A 21,742-nucleotide genomic window follows, 5' to 3' on the forward strand; every position below is an offset into this window, starting at 1 on the left:
CTCTAGAATTATCTAGATTAAAGGGATCATATGATAGAGCTCTCGAGGTGGCTAATGATTTTAGAACTAAAAATGATAAGCTTCAAGTTGCTCATGCTAAACTCCTTGAGGACTATGAGCACCTCGGAAATGGCTCAAGGGCTATTAAGAGCTCGCTCATCGAACTCACCGAGTCTCATGCTCAACTTGAAGCTTCATATGCTAAAGAGCTTGCCAAGGTGCCTTCTCCTCTTATTGCTAATGATGATGCTTGTGCTACTAACTCTACTTCTTGTGAAGCATCCATTTTAAAGGAGAATGTTGAGCTAAGGGCTCAACTAGAGTTGCTATCTAGCAATTATGGGAAATTGGAAGAAAGTCATGTAATGGTCACAAGCTCTCATGATGATCTTCTAGCATCCCATAATGTGCTAAAATTAGCTCATGGGGCTATTACTATCGAGTGAGCCTCATGTGGACATTAGCACTACTTCTAGTCAAAAAGCTATATTGCCATGTGCTAGTCCTTGTAATTCATCTACTCATAATGTTGCTACATCTTGTGATGAATTACTCTCCATGCCTTGTTGCTCTAACAATGAAGCTTATACTTCCTCTAGTACTTGTGTTGATACTAACCATGTAGAGGAAATCAAAGAGCTCAAGGCCCAAGTCACTTCCTTGAAGAAAGACTTGGAAAAGAGTCATGAAGGGATGTCCACACTCAACAATGTCTTGTGTGGACAAAAATCCCCGAATGATAAAAATGGACTTGGATTCAACTCCAACAAGAAGAAGAAATCCAAAAGCTTCAAGAAGAAGGGCCAAGAACAAGTCAAGAATTTGGCCAAGATTATTTGCTTCAAGTGCAAAATTGAAGGGCACCATGTTAGATCTTGCCCACTGAAGAAGAAGCCCCAAAGTCACAAGCAACAAGGGAAGAGGCCACAAGTGCACTCGCATACTCAACTACAAGTTGAAGAAAGGCCCCTTCCCAAGAAGACCCAATCCAACACTCCTCATGTTGAGAAATCAATAGGGAAGAAATTAAAGGGTAGATGTTGCTACTTATGTCGTGAGAAGGGTCACTTCGCTTCTTCTTGCACGAGAGGTAATTTATCCAACCCAATCATTATTGATGATATCTATTCTGTTGGGAAGGATAAGGTTGGCAATGTGTTTGCCAAGTTTGTTGGTACTCAAAGTGGTATCAAGAAAAGTACCATTTGGGTTGCCAAGCCTATTGTGACTAACCTCTTAGGACCCAACGTGGTTGGGGACCAACAAGCTCAAACTTGATCAATAGGTGAATATGGAGGACATTAGAGACTTGGATACATAATGAAGAATTAAGGGGTCTTCATTATTCATATTATCTCAAGCCAAGTCATTTGGATTATCGAGTTTCTATCTTATATCCAATGTGCCTCCTTACGGTAACTTGTACTTAAACTATTTACATTGTTAGTTGCTTGCCCCTTTTGCATGTTGTGGTTTTGTACCTTGCATGTGTTTGTATATGTTGTGCTTCCAACTTGCTTATCTTGAGTAAGCGAATATGTGTATGTTGGTTTGCATATCATGTTCATGTGAGTCTTCTATTGAGCCTTATTGCATCTTGTTTGTATCTTTCATTGGCTCTTGTGAGAGATTAATGGATTATTTCATTATGGGGGAGTGATGTGCTTTGCACACCTCACGATCCTATAAATGTGTATACATGGGGAATACCACTTAGTATTGATATTTCAAGATTATCTAGTTTCTATGTGGTATGTCTTACTCATGAGAAATTCAAATTCTAAATGGTCCATTAATTATCTCTTGTTGGTTTTTCATTTGCCACTTGTTAATATTGTTGGGTTATCACATTATGGGGGAGTAATATGCTATGTGCATATTACAAGCCTAGAGAATGTGTACATTTGAGGTATTGCCACTTAGTGTTGATATTGTAAATTATCTTGTTCCTAGGTGGCATGTTTGCTCTACAAGTGTCATTTGCTTGCGTTTTATGGGTAAAGATGATCTTGGATATATTTGCGATCTACCAATGAGTATCATTTCCAAAATACTTCTTGTCCTTGACAATTGGTATTCCCATCACGTGGTAGGAATTGCTAATCGTCTTTACATTGGATCTTGTGTTTCGTTTGTCTTCCTTGCCTCTTGTGGATCTATTTTAACTTGTCTAGTGTTTTTATAGATATATAGAAAGTGATGATCCCATCTTGTGCATTTTGTATTTAAATGCAAATTCTATATAATGCACAACCCTTGGGGGAGCTATCCTATTTTCTTTAGAACACTCTCTTTATTTGCCCATCATAAAATCTTTTGATCCCCATCAAGTGTATGTTGATGGGAGGCAAGTCTTGCTCTTTATGATGCTTTGTGCCATCACGAAAATTTGTCGAGGGTTTGGTTTGTTGGAACCTAGCTCTCTTTTGGAAACTAGATACCTCGTGTCTGTTTTTCTTCAATTGGTGTCTTGTTTCCTTGTTATTTGGCATGTGTCAATGGATATCTCATGCCTTGTTGTATATTTTATTTGATATCCCTCAAGTAATAGTTTTTCATTTGCTATCTTATTATCACTTGATACCTTGTCTTTTGGTATCTTATCAACTATATGTTGATTGGATTCTTGAAAGCCTTGAGCATGCATATTTACTATATGTATTTCCTTTGGCATGCTCTCTTTCTTTGACCCAATATATAGGGGAAACTCCACCTTGTCATAAAATGGCTAACGTGTGCATGAAATTCAAATTCATATCTATATGCACATATGTATGTGGAGTTTGTCCTGTGTATTGTTGGTTTTCTAACTCTTTGGTCCCAATGAGTTTGGGCACCTTTTTGTTTGTTTTGTTGTTCCAGGAACAATTGGAGATGCATTGGATGCTCGTCTCACCTATAAGGAAGGTGTTGAGACCATGTGATTATTGGAGCCAAGTTAGGATGATCAAAGAACAACTATCTACTACATCAATCCAATGTTGTCTCGGTAACAAGTATCTACTTCATGCATTCTTTTCTTTGCAGGGTGCATCATGGCATGAATCTCTTGATTCGTTCTTGTAGTACTTGTTTCCTCTCTCAAAGCATCCTAACGATGATGTCTTATTACTAGTTGGGATGTCTTTGATGTTCGTATGTTGGAAGTTCATATTGTACAATAAGAAAATATTAGGCCATGTGCTATGCTTCCAAGCAAAAGTTCTTATTGATATATTTATGACTTCCTTTTGGATATCTAGTTTGTTCCTTCTTGTAACCATTTCGTGTGTACATTCTTCTTTGTGGATATATATATCATCATGATTGTCTTCTACTTAGAATCTTTTACACATGAGAGAAGTTACATCTCTAATTGATATCCTCTTTTCTTTTTCGTCCACCGTTGCATTTCCTTTTTTAGTTTTTGGTGGCTTCGTGAAAGGATTTGTCTTGAGTGCGTATCTTATTTTACTACATCTTAATGCACTCTGTGGCCGTGAAGATTATTGTTCCTCATGCCTGTCTTGATGAGGGTTTTGCCATTTCGACTGGTATCCCTCCTCTCTTGAGAAGGTTCTTATTTCCTATCTTCACCATGGGTTGTCACAAGCGTTGGTTCTTATTTTGTTTATTAGTAAGCTTGTGAACCCAGTTTCTAGTATCTGTGTGTGGGAATGATATGTCTTGCACTTTGTGTCTCATTTCATCAAGACTATGTTGATGAGTAATGTTCATCCTGATCTCAGTCTTCTCAAGTGCCTTGCCATGACTCACACACATTATTTTGGTTGAGCCTAATCTTAAGTTGCTTCTTTTACATATTGCTCAACCACTTGTTTTGTGCAAGAGATTTGCTTATTGTCTCATCTTTCTTCTTGCACCCGTTGTGTGTTTTTATTAATTTTGGGGGAGCAACGATCCTATTTTGTGCACTTGTATCATATACAAAAATCTCTTATTAGTGCACAAATCGTGGGGACTTTCTCTAGTTTTGATAAAACACTCCGTTGCTTTTATCATAATATATTTTATTCATGTGGTTCGAAGGACCATATGATTGTTTGTTCCATCCGGTATCTTTTGATTGCTTGCCTCTATTTTGGTATGTCCTTGTGGCATACGATTCCTTTATTTGCAATCTTTGGGTCCTCAATATAGTTTGTTTTCCTCCAACTACTTATCATTGTATTTGTGTATTTCTTTGCACTCATTTGCTGAGAAGTACACACTTTTTGGAGACCACCAAATATATTGGCTTTCTAAACTTTTCGTCCATTTTGGCAATCGATGCCAATGGGGGAGAAGTTTAGAGAGTTTAGTTTACTTTGGATATGTTTAGAGGGGTTTGCTTTTATTGCGTAAGCATTTACATCTTGCACGCATGCATTATTGTTTTGTATGTGTGCGGTTGGTTATGCTTATTTCCTTATATAAACTCTTTTGAAGTAGTTGTCATCAATTACCAAAATGGGGGAGATTGTTAGAGCATATATCTCCATATGTGGTTTTGGTACTTGATGACAATTCCTATGGACTAATGGTTGCCTTAAGTTACATTTATAGGATTTGTCCATAGGCACTTCTTGAAGTCCATCTGTTGGGTTCAAGGAGTTTATATGATGACCAAGATGGTATTCAAGGAATTATCCAAAGAATGGTCATAGAGACACATGGTTGATCAAGATCTCAGACAAAGAGTAAATCAAGATGATCAACACACAAAGCGTACAAGATGTACCGAGAGGGATCAAGTGATCCCATGGTATGGTAAGCATTGTCCATTACGTGTTTGTGTACTAACCCATGGTCTTCGTGAGAGTTCTATGTGGGGGTTAGGTGTGATTCCATGGGCTTGCGTCAAAGGGAAGATCTCATACAACCCATGGAGTATGACGTCAAGTTGTGATCATCATCAATGGTTGATCAAGATCTCAGACAAAGAGTAAATCAAGATGATCAACACACAAAGCGTACAAGATGTACCGAGAGAGATCAAGTGATCCCATGGTATGGTAAGCATTGTCCATTACGTGTTTGTGTACTAACCCATGGTCTTCGTGAGAGTTCTATGTGGGGGTTAGGTGTGTTTCCATGGGCTTGCGTCAAAGGGAAGATCTCATACAACCCATGGAGTATGACGTCAAGTTGTGATCGTCATCAAGATTGCGATGTGCAAGTTCAAGTGGATCAGCACGAAGATAGCATGCTTGAAGCTTGCCGTCCATTGTGGTGGCAATGGACTTGTGAAGATATGCTGAAGAGTGGCTCACCCATAGTGAGTATGGGGGAGCAATCAACTAGTCTTCATCAAGCCAAGGCAATCAAGAAAGGTGGTCCATCTTGAGGAAGCCAAGATCATCATCATCTAGCTCAAGAGGACGAGGTGCAAGGTATAGGTTTGCCCTTGATAGGTTTTCTGGTTAGGATAGATTGTTGTACTATCAAGGGGGGCTCTCAAGTGAGTAGCTTGATCGTATCGTTCGTTGAGAGCTCAAACCATTTGCATCCTTGCATCATACTTCTTGGTTCTTGTTTGGTGTTTCTCTTTGTGAGTTTTAGAGCTTATGGTCATCTTCGTGACAAGCTCGAGTTCATCGAAAACGGAGTCCATATGCATCTACTATGATGTTTTCGATGTTGGAGTTTTTGTCGGTTCTTCATTCATAGAGGTCTCACATCTCTATATCATTGGCATTTTCATATCTGCATGGTCGCTGTTTGGATAGCTCTTGTCGTCCTGAATCCAACAAGCTTGGGTTTGCTCGATTCAGAGCTCATATGCGAAAGTTATGGCTGTTTCAGTGGCGAGCGGTAGTACCGCTGGACCTAACGGTAGTACCGCTGGACCTAGCGGTAGTACCGCTAGAGTTGGCGGTAGTACCGCTGGCCCTAGCGGTAGTACCGCTGGCTGGCGGTAGTACCGCCACTGGTCAGCGATAGTACCGCTCCAGGAGCTTAGTACCGCCTGCCTAGCGGTTGTTCGTGGACGGACCTTTTTGCGAAGACTTTCTTGGCGGTGGTAGTGCCTTTGCACTACTAGGGGCCCAGCGGTAGTACCGCTGGAGTGCCAGCGGTAGTACCGCTGCAATCAGCGGTAGTACCGCTGGAGTGCCAGCGGTAGTACTGCTGCAGCCAGCGGTAGTACCGCTGAACTCGGGGAGATAGTGGGGGTAACGGTCTGATTCCTTCCCCCACTATATAAAGGGGGTCTTCTTCTGTTGGGAAACGTCGCATGGGAAACAAAAAATTTTCTACGCGCACGAAGACCTATCATGGTGATGTCCATCTACGAGAGGGGATGAGTGATCTACGTACCCTTGTAGATCGCACAGCAGAAGCGTTAGAGAACGCGGTTGATGTAGTGGAACGTCCTCACGTCCCTCGATCCGCCCCGCGAACAATCCCGCGATCAGTCCCACGATCTAGTACCGAACGGACGGCACCTCCGCGTTCAGCACACGTACAGCTCGACGATGATCTCGGCCTTCTTGATCCAGCAAGAGAGACGGAGAGGTAGAAGAGTTCTCCGGTAGCGTGACGGCGCTCCGGAGGTTGGTGATGATCTTGTCTCAGCAGGGCTCCGCCCGAGCTCCGCAGAAACACGATCTAGAGGAAAAACTATGGAGGTATGTGGTCGGGCAGCCGTGAGAAAGTCGTCTCAAATCTGCCCTAAAAGCCCCATATATATAGGAGGAGGGAGGGGGACCTTGCCTTGGGGTCCAAGGGATCCCCAAGGGGTCGGCCGAGCCAGGGGGGAGGACTCTCCCCCCCCCCCCAAACCGAGTCCTACTTGGTTTGGTGGGAGGGAGTCCTTCCCCCTTCCCACTTCTTCCTTTTTTTTCTTTCCTTTGATTTTTTCTCTCTTGGCGCATAGGGGATTGGTGGGCTGTCCCACCAGCCCACTAAGGGCTGGTGTGACCCCCCAAATGCCTATGGGCTTCCCCGGAGTGGGTTGCCCCCCTCCGGTGAACTCCCGGAACCCATTCGTCATTCCCGGTACATTCCCGGTAACTCCGAAAACCTTCCGGTAATCAAATGAGGTCATCCTATATATCAATCTTCGTTTCCGGACTATTCCGGAAACCCTCGTGACGTCCGTGATCTCATCTGGGACTCCGAACAACATTCGGTAACCAACCATATAACTCAAATACGCATAAAACAACGTCGAACCTTAAGTGTGCAGACCCTGCGGGTTCGAGAACTATGTAGACATGACCCGAGAGACTCCTCGGTCAATATCCAACAGCGGGACCTGGATGCCCATATTGGATCCTACATATTCTACGAAGATCTTATCGTTTGAATCTCAGTGCCAAGGATTCGTATAATCCCGTATGTCATTCCCTTTGTCCTTCGGTATGTTACTTGCCCTAGATTCGATCGTCAGTATCCGTATACCTATTTCAACCTCGTTTACCGGCAAGTCTCTTTACTCGTTCCGTAATACAAGATCCCGCAACTTACACTAAGTTACATTGCTTGCAAGGCTTGTGTGTGATGTTGTATTACCGAGTGGGCCCCGAGATACCTCTCCGTCACACGGAGTGACAAATCCCAGTCTTGATCCATACTAACTCAACTAACACCTTCGGAGATACCTGTAGAGCATCTTTATAGTCACCCAGTTACGTTGCGACGTTTGATACACACAAAGCATTCCTCCGGTGTCAGTGAGTTATATGATCTCATGGTCATAGGAATAAATACTTGACACGCAGAAAACAGTAGCAACAAAATGACACGATCAACATGCTACGTCTATTAGTTTGGGTCTAGTCCATCACGTGATTCTCCCAATGACGTGATCCAGTTATCAAGCAACAACACCTTGTTCATAATCAGAAGACACTGACTATCATCGATCAACTGGCTAGCCAACTAGAGGCATGCTAGGGACGGTGTTTTGTCTATGTATCCACACATGTAAATGAGTCTTCATTCAATACAATTATAGCATGGATAATAAACTATTATCTTGATACAGGAATTATAATAATAACTATACATTTATTATTGCCTCTAGGGCATAATTCCAACAGTCTCCCACTTGCACTAGAGTCAATAATCTAGCCCTCACATCACCATGTGAATTACATTGTAATAAATCTAACACCCATACAGTTCTGGTGTCGATCATGTTTTGGCCGTGGAAGAGGTTTAGTCAGCGGGTCTGCTACATTCAGATCCGTGTGCACTTTGCATATATTTACGTCCTCCTCCTCGACATAGTCGTGGATGAGGTTGAAGCGTCGTTTGATGTGTCTAGTCTTCTTGTGAAACCTTGGTTCCTTTGCTAAGGCAATGGCACCAGTGTTGTCACAGAACAAGGTTATTGGATCCAGTGCACTTGGCACCACTCCAAGATCCGTCATGAACTGCTTCATCCAGACACCCTCCTTAGCCGCCTCCGAGGCAGCCATGTACTCCGCTTCACATGTAGAATCTGCTACGACGCTTTGCTTGGAACTGCACCAGCTTACTGCACCCCCATTAAGAATAAATACGTATCCGGTTTGCGACTTAGAGTCGTCCGGATCTGTGTCAAAGCTTGCATCGACGTAACCTTTTACGGCGAGCTCTTCGTCACCTCCATACACGAGAAACATCTCCTTAGTCCTTTTCAGGTACTTCAGGATATTCTTGACCGCCGTCCAGTGATCCACTCCTGGATTACTCTGGAACCTACCTGCCATACTTATGGCCAGGCTAACATCCGGTCTAGTGCACAGCATTGCATACATGATAGAGCCTATGGCTGAAGCATAGGGGACGGAGCGCATATGCTCTCTATCTTCATCAGTTGCTGGGCACTGAGTCTTACTCAATCTCGTACCTTGTAACACTGGCAAGAACCCTTTCTTGGACTGTTCCATTTTGAACCTCTTCAAAACTTTATCAAGGTATGTGCTTTGTGAAAGTCCTATCAGGCGTTTTGATCTATCCCTATAGATCTTAATGCCTAGAATGTAAGCAGCTTCTCCTAGGTCCTTCATAGAGAAACTTTTATTCAAGTAACCTTTTATGCTCTCCAAAAGCTCTACGTTGTTTCCAATCAGTAATATGTCATCCACATATAATATTAGAAACGCCACAGAGCTCCCACTCACTTTCTTGTAAATACAAGATTCTCCAACCACTTGTATAAACCCAAATGCTTTGATCACCTCATCAAAGCGTTTGTTCCAACTCCGAGATGCTTGCACCAGTCCATAAATGGATCGCTGGAGCTTGCACACCTTGTCAGCATTTTTAGGATCGACAAAACCTTCGGGTTGCATCATATACAACTCTTCCTTAAGGAAACCGTTAAGGAACGCCGTTTTGACATCCATCTGCCAGATTTCATAATCGAAAAATGCAGCTATTGCTAACATGATTCTGACGGACTTAAGCATCGCTACGGGAGAGAAAGTCTCATCGTAGTCAATTCCTGGAACTTGTGAAAAACCCTTTGCCACAAGTCGAGCTTTATAAACGGTCACATTACCGTCAGCGTCCGTCTTCTTCTTAAAGATCCATTTGTTCTGAATAGCCTTGCGGCCCTCAGGCAGCATCTCCAAAGTCCACACTTTGTTCTCATACATGGATCCTATCTCGGATTTCATGGCTTCTAGCCATTTGTTGGAATCTGGGCCCACCATTGCTTCTTCATAATTTGCAGGTTCATCGTTGTCTAACAACATGATTGATAAGACGGGATTACCGTACCACTCTGGAGCAGCGCGTGATCTCGTCGACCTGCGTGGTTCAACAGAAACTTGAACTGGAGTTTCATGATCATCATCATTAACTTCCTCCTCAACCGGCGTTGCAATGACAGAGGTTTCCCCTTGCCCTGCGCCACCATCCAGAGGGATGAGAGGTTCGACAACCTCGTCAAGTTCTATCTTCCTCCCACTCAATTCTCTCGAGAGAAACTCCTTCTCGAGAAAAGTTCCGTTCTTAGCAACAAACACTTTGCCCTCGGATTTGAGATAGAAGGTGTACCCAACTGTCTCTTTTGGGTAACCTATGAAGACGCACTTTTCCGCTTTGGGTTCCAGCTTTTCAGGCTGAAGCTTTTTGACATAAGCATCACATCCCCAAACTTTAAGAAACGACAACTTTGGCCTTTTGCCATACCACAGTTCGTATGGTGTCGTCTCAACGGATTTCGATGGTGCCCTATTTAAAGTGAATGCAGCTGTTTCTAATGCATAACCCCAAAACGATAACGGCAAATCAGTAAGAGACATCATAGATCGCACCATTTCTAATAAAGTACGATTACGACGTTCGGACACACCATTACGCTGTGGTGTTCCAGGCGGTGTTAACTGCGAAACAATTCCACATTGTCTTAAGTGAGTACCACACTCGAAACTCAGATATTCACCCCCACGATCAGACCGCAGGAACTTGATCTTCTTGTTACGATGATTTTCCACTTCACTCTGAAATTGCTTGAACTTTTCAAATGTTTCAGACTTGTGCTTCATCAAGTAGACATAACCATATCTACTTAGATCGTCAGTGAAGGTGAGAAAATAACGATATCCGCCGCGTGCCTCCACGCTCATTGGACCACACACATCGGTATGTATGATTTCCAACAAGTCACTTGCACGCTCCATTGTTCCGGAGAACGGAGTCTTAGTCATCTTGCCCATGAGGCATGGTTCGCACGTGTCAAGTGAATCAAAGTCAAGTGACTCCAAAAGTCCATCAGCATGGAGTTTCTTCATGCGCTTTACACCAATATGACCCAAGCGGCAGTGCCACAAAAATATGGCGCTATCATTGTTTACTCTAACTCTTTTGGTCTCAATGTTATGTATATGCGTATCTCTATCAAGATTCAATATGAACAATCCTCTCACATTCGGTGCATGACCATAAAAGATGTTACTCATAGAAATAGAACAACCATTATTCTCAGACTTAAAAGAGTAACCGTCTCGCAATAAACAAGATCCAGATATAATGTTCATGCTCAACGCAGGCACTAAATAACAATGATTTAAGTTCATCACTAATCCTGATGGTAGTTGAAGTGACACTGTGCCGACGGCGATTGCATCAACCTTGGAACCGTTTCCTACGCGCATCGTCACTTCGTCTTTCGCCAGCCTTCGTCTATTCCGCAGTTCCTGCTTCGAGTTGCAAATGTGAGCAACAGAACCGGTATCGAATACCCAGGCACTACTACGAGAGCCTGTTAAGTACACATCAATAACATGTATATCAAATATACCTGATTTTTCTTTGCCCGCCTTCTTATCTGCCAGATACTTGGGGCAATTGCGCTTCCAGTGACCCATACCCTTGCAATAGAAGCACTCTGTTTCAGGCTTAGGTCCAGCCTTGGGTTTCTTCGGCGGATTGGAAACAGGCTTGCCGCTCTTCTTCGAATTGCCCTTCTTGCCTTTGCCGTTTCTCTTGAAACTAGTGGTCTTGCTCACCATCAACACTTGATGCTCTTTACGGAGTTCAGACTCTGCGACTTTCAGCATCGCAAACAACTCGCCGGGAGACTTGTTCATCCCTTGCATGTTGTAGTTCAACACAAAGCCTTTATAGCTTGGCGGCAGTGATTGAAGGATTCTGTCAGTGATAGCTTCTTGCGGGAGTTCAATCCCCAGTTCAGCTAGACGGTTTGAGTACCCAGACATTTTGAGCACATGTTCACTGACAGACGAGTTTTCCTCCATCTTGCAAGCATAGAATTTATCGGAGGTCTCATACCTCTCGATCCGGGCGTTCTTCTGAAAGATAAACTTCAACTCCTGGAACATCTCAAATGCTCCATGACGCTCAAAGCGACGTTGAAGTCCCGGTTCTAAGCCATACAAGACTGCACATTGAACTATTGAGTAGTCCTCCTTACGTGCTAACCAAGCGTTCTTAACATCCTGATCAGCCGTAGCGGGTGGTTCATCTCCTAGCGCAGCATTAAGGACATAATCCTTCTTTCCAGCTTGTAAGATTAGCTTAAGATTACGAGCCCAGTCTACAAAGTTGCTTCCATCATCTTTCAACTTAGCTTTCTCTAGGAACGTATTAAAATTCAGGATGACACTTGCGTGAGCCATGATCTACAACACAAATACATTCAAAGTGGACTTAGACTATGTTCAAGATAATTAGAGTTCAACTTAATCAAATTATATGCTAAACTCCCACTCAAAAAGTACATCTCTCTAGTCATTTGAGTGGTTCATGATCCACTTACACTATCCCAAGTCCGATCATCACGTGAGTCGAGAGTAGTTTCAGTGGTAAGCATCCCTATGCTAATCATATCAGCTATATGATTCATGATCGACCTTTCGGTCTCATGTGTTCCGAGGCCATGTCTGCACATGCTAGGCTCGTCAAGCTTAACCCGAGTGTTCCGCGTGCGCAACTGTTTTGCACCCGTTGTATGTGAACGTTGAGTCTATCACACCCGATCATCACGTGGTGTCTCGAAACGACGAACTGTAGCAACGGTGCACAGTCGGGGAGAACACAATTTCGTCTTGAAATTTTAGTGAGAGATCACCTTATAATGCTACCGTCGTTCTAAGCAAAATAAGGTGCATAAAAGGATTAACATCACATGCAATTCATAAGTGACATGATATGGCCATCATCACGTGCTTCTTGATCTCCATCACCAAAGCACCGGCACGATCTTCTTGTCACCGGCGCCACACCATGATCATCCATCAACGTGTTGCCATCGGGGTTGTCGTGCTACTTATGATATTACTACTAAAGCTACATCCTAGCAAAATAGTAAACGCATCTGCAAGCACATATGTTAGTATAAAGACAACCCTATGGCTCCTGCCGGTTGCCGTACCATTGACGTGCAAGTCGATATTTCTATTACAACATGATCATCTCATACATCCAATATATCACATCACATCATTGGCCATATCACATCACAATCATACCCTGCAAAAACAAGTTAGACGTCCTCTAATTTTGTTGTTGCATGTTTTACGTGGTGACCAAGGGTATCTAGTAGGATCGCATCTTACTTACGCAAACACCACAACGGAGATATATGAGTTGCTATTTAACCTCATCCAAGGACCTCCTCGGTCAAATCCGATTCAACTAAAGTTGGAGAAACCGTCACTTGCCAGTCATCTTTGAGCAAAGGGGGTTACTCGTAACGATGAAACCAGTCTCTCGTAAGCGTACGAGTAATGTCGGTCCAAGCCGCTTCAATCCAACAATACCGCGGAATCAAGAAAAGACTAAGGAGGGCAGCAAAACGCACATCACCGCCCACAAAACCTTTTGTGTTCTACTCGAGAAGACATCTACGCATGAACCTAGCTCATGATGCCACTGTTGGGAAACGTCGCATGGGAAACAAAAATTTTCCTACGCGCACGAAGACCTATCATGGTGATGTCCATCTACGAGAGGGGATGAGTGATCTACGTACCCTTGTAGATCGCACAGCAGAAGCGTTAGAGAACGCGGTTGATGTAGTGGAACGTCCTCACGTCCCTCGATCCGCCCCGCGAACAATCCCGCGATCAGTCCCACGATCTAGTACCGAACGGACGGCACCTCCGCGTTCAGCACACGTACAGCTCGACGATGATCTCGGCCTTCTTGATCCAGCGAGAGAGACGGAGAGGTAGAAGAGTTCTCCGGCAGCGTGACGGCGCTCCGGAGGTTGGTGATGATCTTGTCTCAGCAGGGCTCCGCCCGAGCTCCGCAGAAACACGATCTAGAGGAAAAACTATGGAGGTATGTGGTCGGGCAGCCGTGAGAAAGTCGTCTCAAATCTGCCCTAAAAGCCCCATATATATAGGAGGAGGGAGGGGGACCTTGCCTTGGGGTCCAAGGGATCCCCAAGGGGTCGGCCGAGCCAGGGGGGAGGACTCTCCCCCCCCCCCCCAAACCGAGTCCTACTTGGTTTGGTGGGAGGGAGTCCTTCCCCCTTCCCACTTCTTCCTTTTTTTTTCGTTCCTTTGATTTTTTCTCTCTTGGCGCATAGGGGATTGGTGTGCTGTCCCACCAGCCCACTAAGGGCTGGTGTGACCCCCCAAATGCCTATGGGCTTCCCCGGAGTGGGTTGCCCCCCTCCGGTGAACTCCCGGAACCCATTCGTCATTCCCGGTACATTCCCGGTAACTCCGAAAACCTTCCGGTAATCAAATGAGGTCATCCTATATATCAATCTTCGTTTCCGGACTATTCCGGAAACCCTCGTGACGTCCGTGATCTCATCCGGGACTCCGAACAACATTCGGTAACCAACCATATAACTCAAATACGCATAAAACAACGTCGAACCTTAAGTGTGCAGACCCTGCGGGTTCGAGAACTATGTAGACATGACCCGAGAGACTCCTCGGTCAATATCCAACAGCGGGACCTGGATGCCCATATTGGATCCTACATATTCTACGAAGATCTTATCGTTTGAACCTCAGTGCCAAGGATTCGTATAATCCCGTATGTCATTCCCTTTGTCCTTCGGTATGTTACTTGCCCGAGATTCGATCGTCAGTATCCGTATACCTATTTCAACCTCGTTTACCGGCAAGTCTCTTTACTCGTTCCGTAATACAAGATCCCGCAACTTACACTAAGTTACATTGCTTGCAAGGCTTGTGTGTGATGTTGTATTACCGAGTGGGCCCCGAGATACCTCTCCGTCACACGGAGTGACAAATCCCAGTCTTGATCCATACTAACTCAACTAACACCTTCGGAGATACCTGTAGAGCATCTTTATAGTCACCCAGTTACGTTGCGACGTTTGATACACACAAAGCATTCCTCCGGTGTCAATGAGTTATATGATCTCATGGTCATAGGAATAAATACTTGACACGCAGAAAACAGTAGCAACAAAATGACACGATCAACATGCTACGTCTATTAGTTTGGGTCTAGTCCATCACGTGATTCTCCCAATGACGTGATCCAGTTATCAAGCAACAACACCTTGTTCATAATCAGAAGACACTGACTATCATCGATCAACTGGCTAGCCAACTAGAGGCATGCTAGGGACGGTGTTTTTGTCTATGTATCCACACATGTAAATGAGTCTTCATTCAATACAATTATAGCATGGATAATAAACTATTATCTTGATACAGGAATTATAATAATAACTATACATTTATTATTGCCTCTAGGGCATAATTCCAACATCTTCCCCCTTGGCTTTATCTATCCGTTGAGCTCTTGTTCTACCTCCATTGTTGACATTCTTAGAGCTTGCTTACTCTCAATCCCTCCAATGATTCTTGCTTGTTCTTGAGGGAGAAGAGAGAGGATATCTGGATCCACATCTCCACCAATCACTTTCTCCTCTATGTGAGGGGAACCCCTTGGATCTTGATCTTGGAGTTCTTTGTGAGCTCCTTGTTCTTCCTCTCATATTTCTCCATAGCTTTTGTTGTTGTGGAGGGATTTGAGTGTGAGGGACTTGACCACTTCGTGTGTTCTTGCCATTGCATTAGTTGCATCGGTTTGAGTTCTCCACGGTGATACGTGGAAGTGAGAAGTTGAGAAGCTTACTACCTTTGGTACTTAGTACCCTAGATATTGTTCTTCGTGGATGCTTTGGCATCCTAGAAGCTTGGTGGTGTCTCGAAGCTCAATCATTGTGGTGTGCAGCTCCGGGCAAGCGTCGGGGCCTCCAATTAGGTTGTGGAGATAGCCCCGAGCAATTTGTACGGGTACCGGTAACCGCCCCCAAGGGTTGCCACGTGTACGGGTTCGGTGACCGCCCCCAAGGTTTGCCATTTGTACGGGTTCGGTGACCGCTCTCAAGGGTCCCTTAGTGGAATCACGGCATCTTGCATTGTGCGAGGGCGTGAGGAGATTACGGTGGCCTTAGTGGCATCTTGGGGAGCATTGTGCCTCCACACCGCTCTAACGAAGATTAGCATCCGCAAGGGTGTGAACTTCGGGATGCATCATCGTCTCCCCGTGCCTCGGTTATCTCTTACCCGAACCCTTTACTTATGCACTTTACTTTGTGATAGCCATATTGTCTCTTGTCATATATCTTGCTATCACTTAGTTGTTTATCTTACTTAGCATAAGTTGTTGGTGCACATAGGTGAGCCTAGTTGTTTGAGGTTTTGTGCTTGACATATTAAACGTTAGTTTTATTCCGCATTTGTTCAAGCCTAAACCTTAATTATTTTAAAGCGCCTATTCACCCCCCCCTCTAGGCGACATCCACGTCCTTTCAGCATTGGGGAGTAGTAAGTAGATGATGGGTTGCTGGAGTGGCAGAAGCTTAAACCCCAGTCTATGCGTTGCTTCGTAAGGGGCTGATTTGGATCCACTAGTTTAATGCTATGATTAGACGTTGTCTTAATTCTTCTTTCGTAGTTGCGGATGCTTGCGAGAGGGGTTAATCATAAGTGGGATGCTTGTCCAAGTAAGGGCAGTACCCAAGCGCCGGTCCACCCACATATCAAACTATCAAAGTAACGAACGCAAATCACATGAACATGATAAAACTAGCATGACAGAAATTCACGTGTGTCCTCGGGAGCGTTTTTCCTCCTATAAGACTTTGTTCAGGCTTGTCCCTTGCTACAAAAGGGATTGGGCCACTTGCTGCACCATTGCTACTACTTGTTACTTGTTACTTGTTACTTTTCGCTTTCTACGTTTCACCTCGCTACACCATCACTTGTTACCGCTACTTTCAGTGCTTGCAGTTATTACCTTGCTGAAAATCGTTTATCAGAGCCTTCTGCTCCTCGTTGGGTTCGACACTCTTACTTATCGAAAGGACTACGATTGATCCCCTATACTTGTGGGTCATCAAAGGTTCCTAAGGAAGAATGAATTAATGGTGTTAATATTACCCTTCAAGAAGAAAGAAAATGAAAATAAAAAAAACATTGACAAATTTTCCACATAATTTACAAATGATTTGAGATCTTTTATAATATGCAAGATTAAGCATATAATAGTGGAGCTTTAACAAACAATAAGGTTTTTAAGAGGGAATGACTTGGTGGCATTGGCAATACTCTTAAGAAGAAGGACAATGAAATAAAAACTAAAGCAAATCAAAGTAATGAAGCTTTCTAAGTGAGAATGAATTAGTGGCATAGGTGTTACCCTTCAAGAAGACTGAAATGAAATAAAAACTAAAATGAAACCAAAATATGAAGTCTTCTAAGGGAGAATGACTACTAGCATTAATATTACCCTTTAAGTAAAAGAAAATGAAGCGCATTAAAACAAATAATGAACAAACTTGCACACAACATACACAAATATTGTGTTTTTTTATCATATGCAAGAATAAGCATATAATAGTGAAATTTTCACAAAAAGATATTTTCATAAGAAGGAATGAACTAGCAAAATTGTTACTACCCTTAAAGAAGAAAGTAAGTGTAATAAAAATAAAGCAAAACAAAAAACATGAAGTTTTCTACGCGAGAATAAATTAGTGGCATTGGCATTATCCTTTAAGAAGAAATAAAATGAAACAAATAAACACATATAATGACAAAATTACGCACACACACACACACAATTTACATAGAAATTGCACCTTTTATAATATGCAAGAATAAGCATATAATAGTGGAATTTTGCAAAACAAAATCTCTAATAAGGAATGAATTAGTGGCATTGGTATTATCCTCACAGAATAAATAAAATGCATAAAAATTTAAAAATCAAACTATAAATTTTTCTAAGGAAGAATGAATAACTGGCATTAGTATTACCTTTAAAAATAAAAATAAAATGTAACTAAAATAAATAATGAGAAAATTTGCAGACAATTTAAAAATAAATTTTCATTTTTTAAATTGCACGAATAAGTGTATAATAGTGGAATTTTCAAAAAAAAAAATTCTTAGAAGGAGTTATTTGGTGGCACTGGTATTGCCTTAAAGAAGAATGAAAGTGAAATAAAACTAAAACAAAATCATAAAAATAAGTTTTCTAAGAATTAATGAATTATTGTCATCGGTATTACCATTAAAGAAGAAGTAAATTTGAAATAAAAATAAAGCACAATTAAAATAGTTAGGTGTTCTATGGAACAATTATTGAGTGGCATCCATATTCCCTTTAAGAAGGAAGATGAGAAGGTAAAACAAACAACAACAAACTTTATAATAGAACGAAAAAGAATGAAATAGTGGAATTTTGGTAAAAAGGAAGTTTGCTAAACATGAATGATTTAGTATCATTAGTATTACCCTTAAAGAAGAAAGAAACTGAAATGAAAACTCGGCACAATAGAAATAAGGAAGTGTTATTAGGAAAAATGAATCTGCGGTACTAGTATTATTTTACATCCAGCAATCTGAGTTCTGCCTGGCCCTAATCCAAACTTCAGGACCCATGTGTGGATGTACCCTGTATGCGACTTTCTTTTGTTAGCAATCAAACACGGCACCTGGATGCCTATGGGTTTGGAAACGATTGTAATCTACTCCCTTCATAAACTAATATAAAAGCGTTTAGATCATTAAAATAGTGATCTAAACGCTTTTATATTAGTTTACGGAGGGAGTAGCTGTGAGCTTGCGGTTTAGTCTAGTCCGTGTAAAGCTTGAGAGTTAATTGGAGATTTTCTTAAGAAAAAATAGAGAGTTAATTGGAGATTATTAGCATTTGTGGACAATATTTTAGAAAGGAACATTGTTTCAAACATTTTAACTAGTCTTGAAAATAACGAACATATTTTAAAACTTACAAACATTTTTTGGAAAACTGAAGTTTTTTTATATTTTCTAACATTTTTTGAGAAATCCCATTTTTTTAAAAATAAATAAATTTTCAAATTCCATACACCTTTTGAAACAGAAAAATGCTTAAGAAAAGAAAGGAAAATCCATTTTTTAAGAAAAAAAGTAAAATAAACAGAAAGCCAGTGAAAAATATTAGAAAAATGGAAACAAATGAAAAAAGGTGAAGGAACCATAACCAGCGGCCTCATTGGTTTTATATGCTAATCAAACCATTCTGCAAATGGTCCAATCACACTAGACATTTTTTTGCTCAAACCGACAGAAAAAACAAAACCGGTTGAGCCGTTAGCACGCGCTAGCATTGTTGGGAAAATGACGCTGGTGGGGATCGACCCTTGGGCTCTAGGAAAGCGGATGGCGTCACCAGTTTAGCCCAACAACCCACTAGCCAATCCAACTTAGCTGTCAAAAAGTAAAAGCTTAGTATATTTGACCTATTTTTCACATATGTTTATAGCTCAATAACACAAACAAATGAATCCGTGAATCAGCGCTCACACCGGTAAAAACCTGAACCGAGGGCATCCGGTTCGATCACCGGTCATGATTTCTAAACTATGATTGTAAGTGAGACAACACTTACTACAGGCTCAGTTGTGAGTCGAGGATGGACTTTCAATTGGTACAAGAATAAAAAGAATGGCAAGATTGCGAGTCGACGATGGACTCGCAAGTGGGACAAAAAAGGTTGGGTCCTAGTTGCGTGTGGATTTTTTCATGATTTTGACCCATGGGATGAAAGTATTTCACGGAATGAACTCTGATTGAAACCATTTCACGATCTGACCTTTTTTGAAACGCCAGAGCCCGTGGCGTTGCAGACGTACATAGAAACGCCAGTCTAATGTGGCGTTGCAGACGCACAAGAAACGCCAGTCTAATGTGGCGTTGCAGGCCACGAGTGAAACGCCATGGTCCATGGCGTTTCAGCAGTACACATGTTGCTGGCAGCATGCCGTGGGCTGGCTGGATGTCGTCGCAGCGTTCCATAGTGGGTTTGCAACGCCAGCACTGTTGACGTTTCACAATCGGCCTGCAACGCCACATTAGACTAGCGTTGCAAGAAAGGAAAAAATGCCACGGTAGACAGGCGTGTCACTTTAGGGCAGCAACGCCAGCACTGTTGGCGTTTCACAGTGGGTCTGCAACGCCATTGTAGACTGGCGTTGCAAAAAAGAAAAAACGCCACGGTAGACAGACGTATCACTGTAGGGCAGCAACGCCACAGTAGACAGGCGTTGCATAGTGGGGCAGCAACGCCACGGCTTGTGACGTTTCTAAAAGGGTCAGATCGTGAAATGGTTTCAGATCTGGTTCATTTTGTGCTCACGTTTAGAAAAAAGGTTAAAACAGTGAAAAAATCCGTTGCGTGTCGAGCATAAACTTACAACTGTAACAAAAAAGGTCAGACCCAGTTGCGAGTCTAGGGTGGACTTGCAACTGGGACGAGAAAAGGTCGGGCTTTAGCTATGAGTAGAAGGTGGACTTGCAACTGGGACAAAAAAAAGGGCAGACCCTTGTTGTGAGTCGAGGATGCACTTGCAACTAGGATAAAAAAAGGATCCCTAGTTGTGAGACAAGAGTGGACTTGTAACTGGGACAAAAAAGATTAGGCCTTAGTTGCGTATCGAACGTGGACTTGCAACTAGGACAAAAAAGGTCGGGCCTCAGTTGTGTGTCGAGGGTGAACTTTTAATTTAGACAAAAAAGGTCGGACCCTGATTGCAAGTCGGAGATGGACTTGCAACTAGGATAAAAAATGATTAGGCATCAGTTGTGAGTTGAACATGGACTTACAACCGAGACAAAAAAAAGTCAGGTCCAGTTGCGAGTCAAGGATGAACTTGCAACTGAGACAAAAAAGGTCGGACCACGAGTCGAAGATGGACTTACAAGTAGAACAAAAAAGCATGCCCTAGTTACGAGCCGAGGGTGTTCTTGTAAATGGGACAAAAAAGATTAGGCCCCAGTTACGAGTCGAGGGTGGCCTTACAAATGGGACAAAAAAAGGTCAGTCCCTAGTTGTGAGTCGAGGGTGAACTTGTAACTGGAAAAAATTGATTTCCCCAAAGTCCAAGATGGGCCCTGCTACTAGGAAAAAAAAAAGGCAATCTCATTGCTAGTCGAGGATGAACTTGCAACTGGGATATAAAAATTTGAGAGTTAAAGGTATACATATAATTCTCGTTCACTACGACAAATACAAAGCTGATGAGGTTAATTTTTATATTTTTGACAAGCAGGGAAATATTATTTGTGTCGGGTCGAATAAGAACTGGAAAAGAAAAGGAAAAAAGGGATGACACTTACTCCCTCTGTTCCTAAATATAAGTCTTTCTAGAGGTTTCATTAATGAACTACATACGGATGTATATAGACATACTTTAGAGTATAGATTCCCTCATTTTGCTTCGCATGTAGACATCTATTGAAATATCTTAAAAGACTTATATTTAGGTACGGAGGGAGTAGGTGATTAGAAAATGATATATTTAGTGTATCAGTCTATCACTGGTCTCTGCTCAAACATCGAACCTCTTGGCATGTGCTTACCAATTGCTTTCCAAATAAATAAAAAAGAGCTGCTGCGGATGGCTAACTGCAGTCCAAAACTGAACACAACCAAAACTACAACGGCCCAATGAACAACACAGGAAACGGGCGAGCTGAAAACAGCGAAACAACCGCTTCATACGAGCCTGCGCACACAAAAAAAATGTACTCCCTCCGTTCCTAAATACAAGACCTTTTAAAATTTCTACTATAGACTACATACGGAGCAAAATGAATGAACATATACTCTAAAATATGTCTATATACATCCGTATGTAGTTCATAGTGTAATCTCTAAAAGATCTTATATTTAGGAACGGAGGGAGTAAATATGCATTTGATCAAACGGTCCTGGACTTAAAAGTGGGTTAACTATTTCACATCTACTCCCTCCGTCCCATAATATAAGAGCTCCGTATAAATACACGAAGACCGTTGAACAGAAATTGGTCAAA

Source organism: Hordeum vulgare, chromosome 7H (assembly GCF_904849725.1).
Source record: "Hordeum vulgare subsp. vulgare chromosome 7H, MorexV3_pseudomolecules_assembly, whole genome shotgun sequence".
NCBI classification, from domain to species: domain Eukaryota; kingdom Viridiplantae; phylum Streptophyta; class Magnoliopsida; order Poales; family Poaceae; genus Hordeum; species Hordeum vulgare.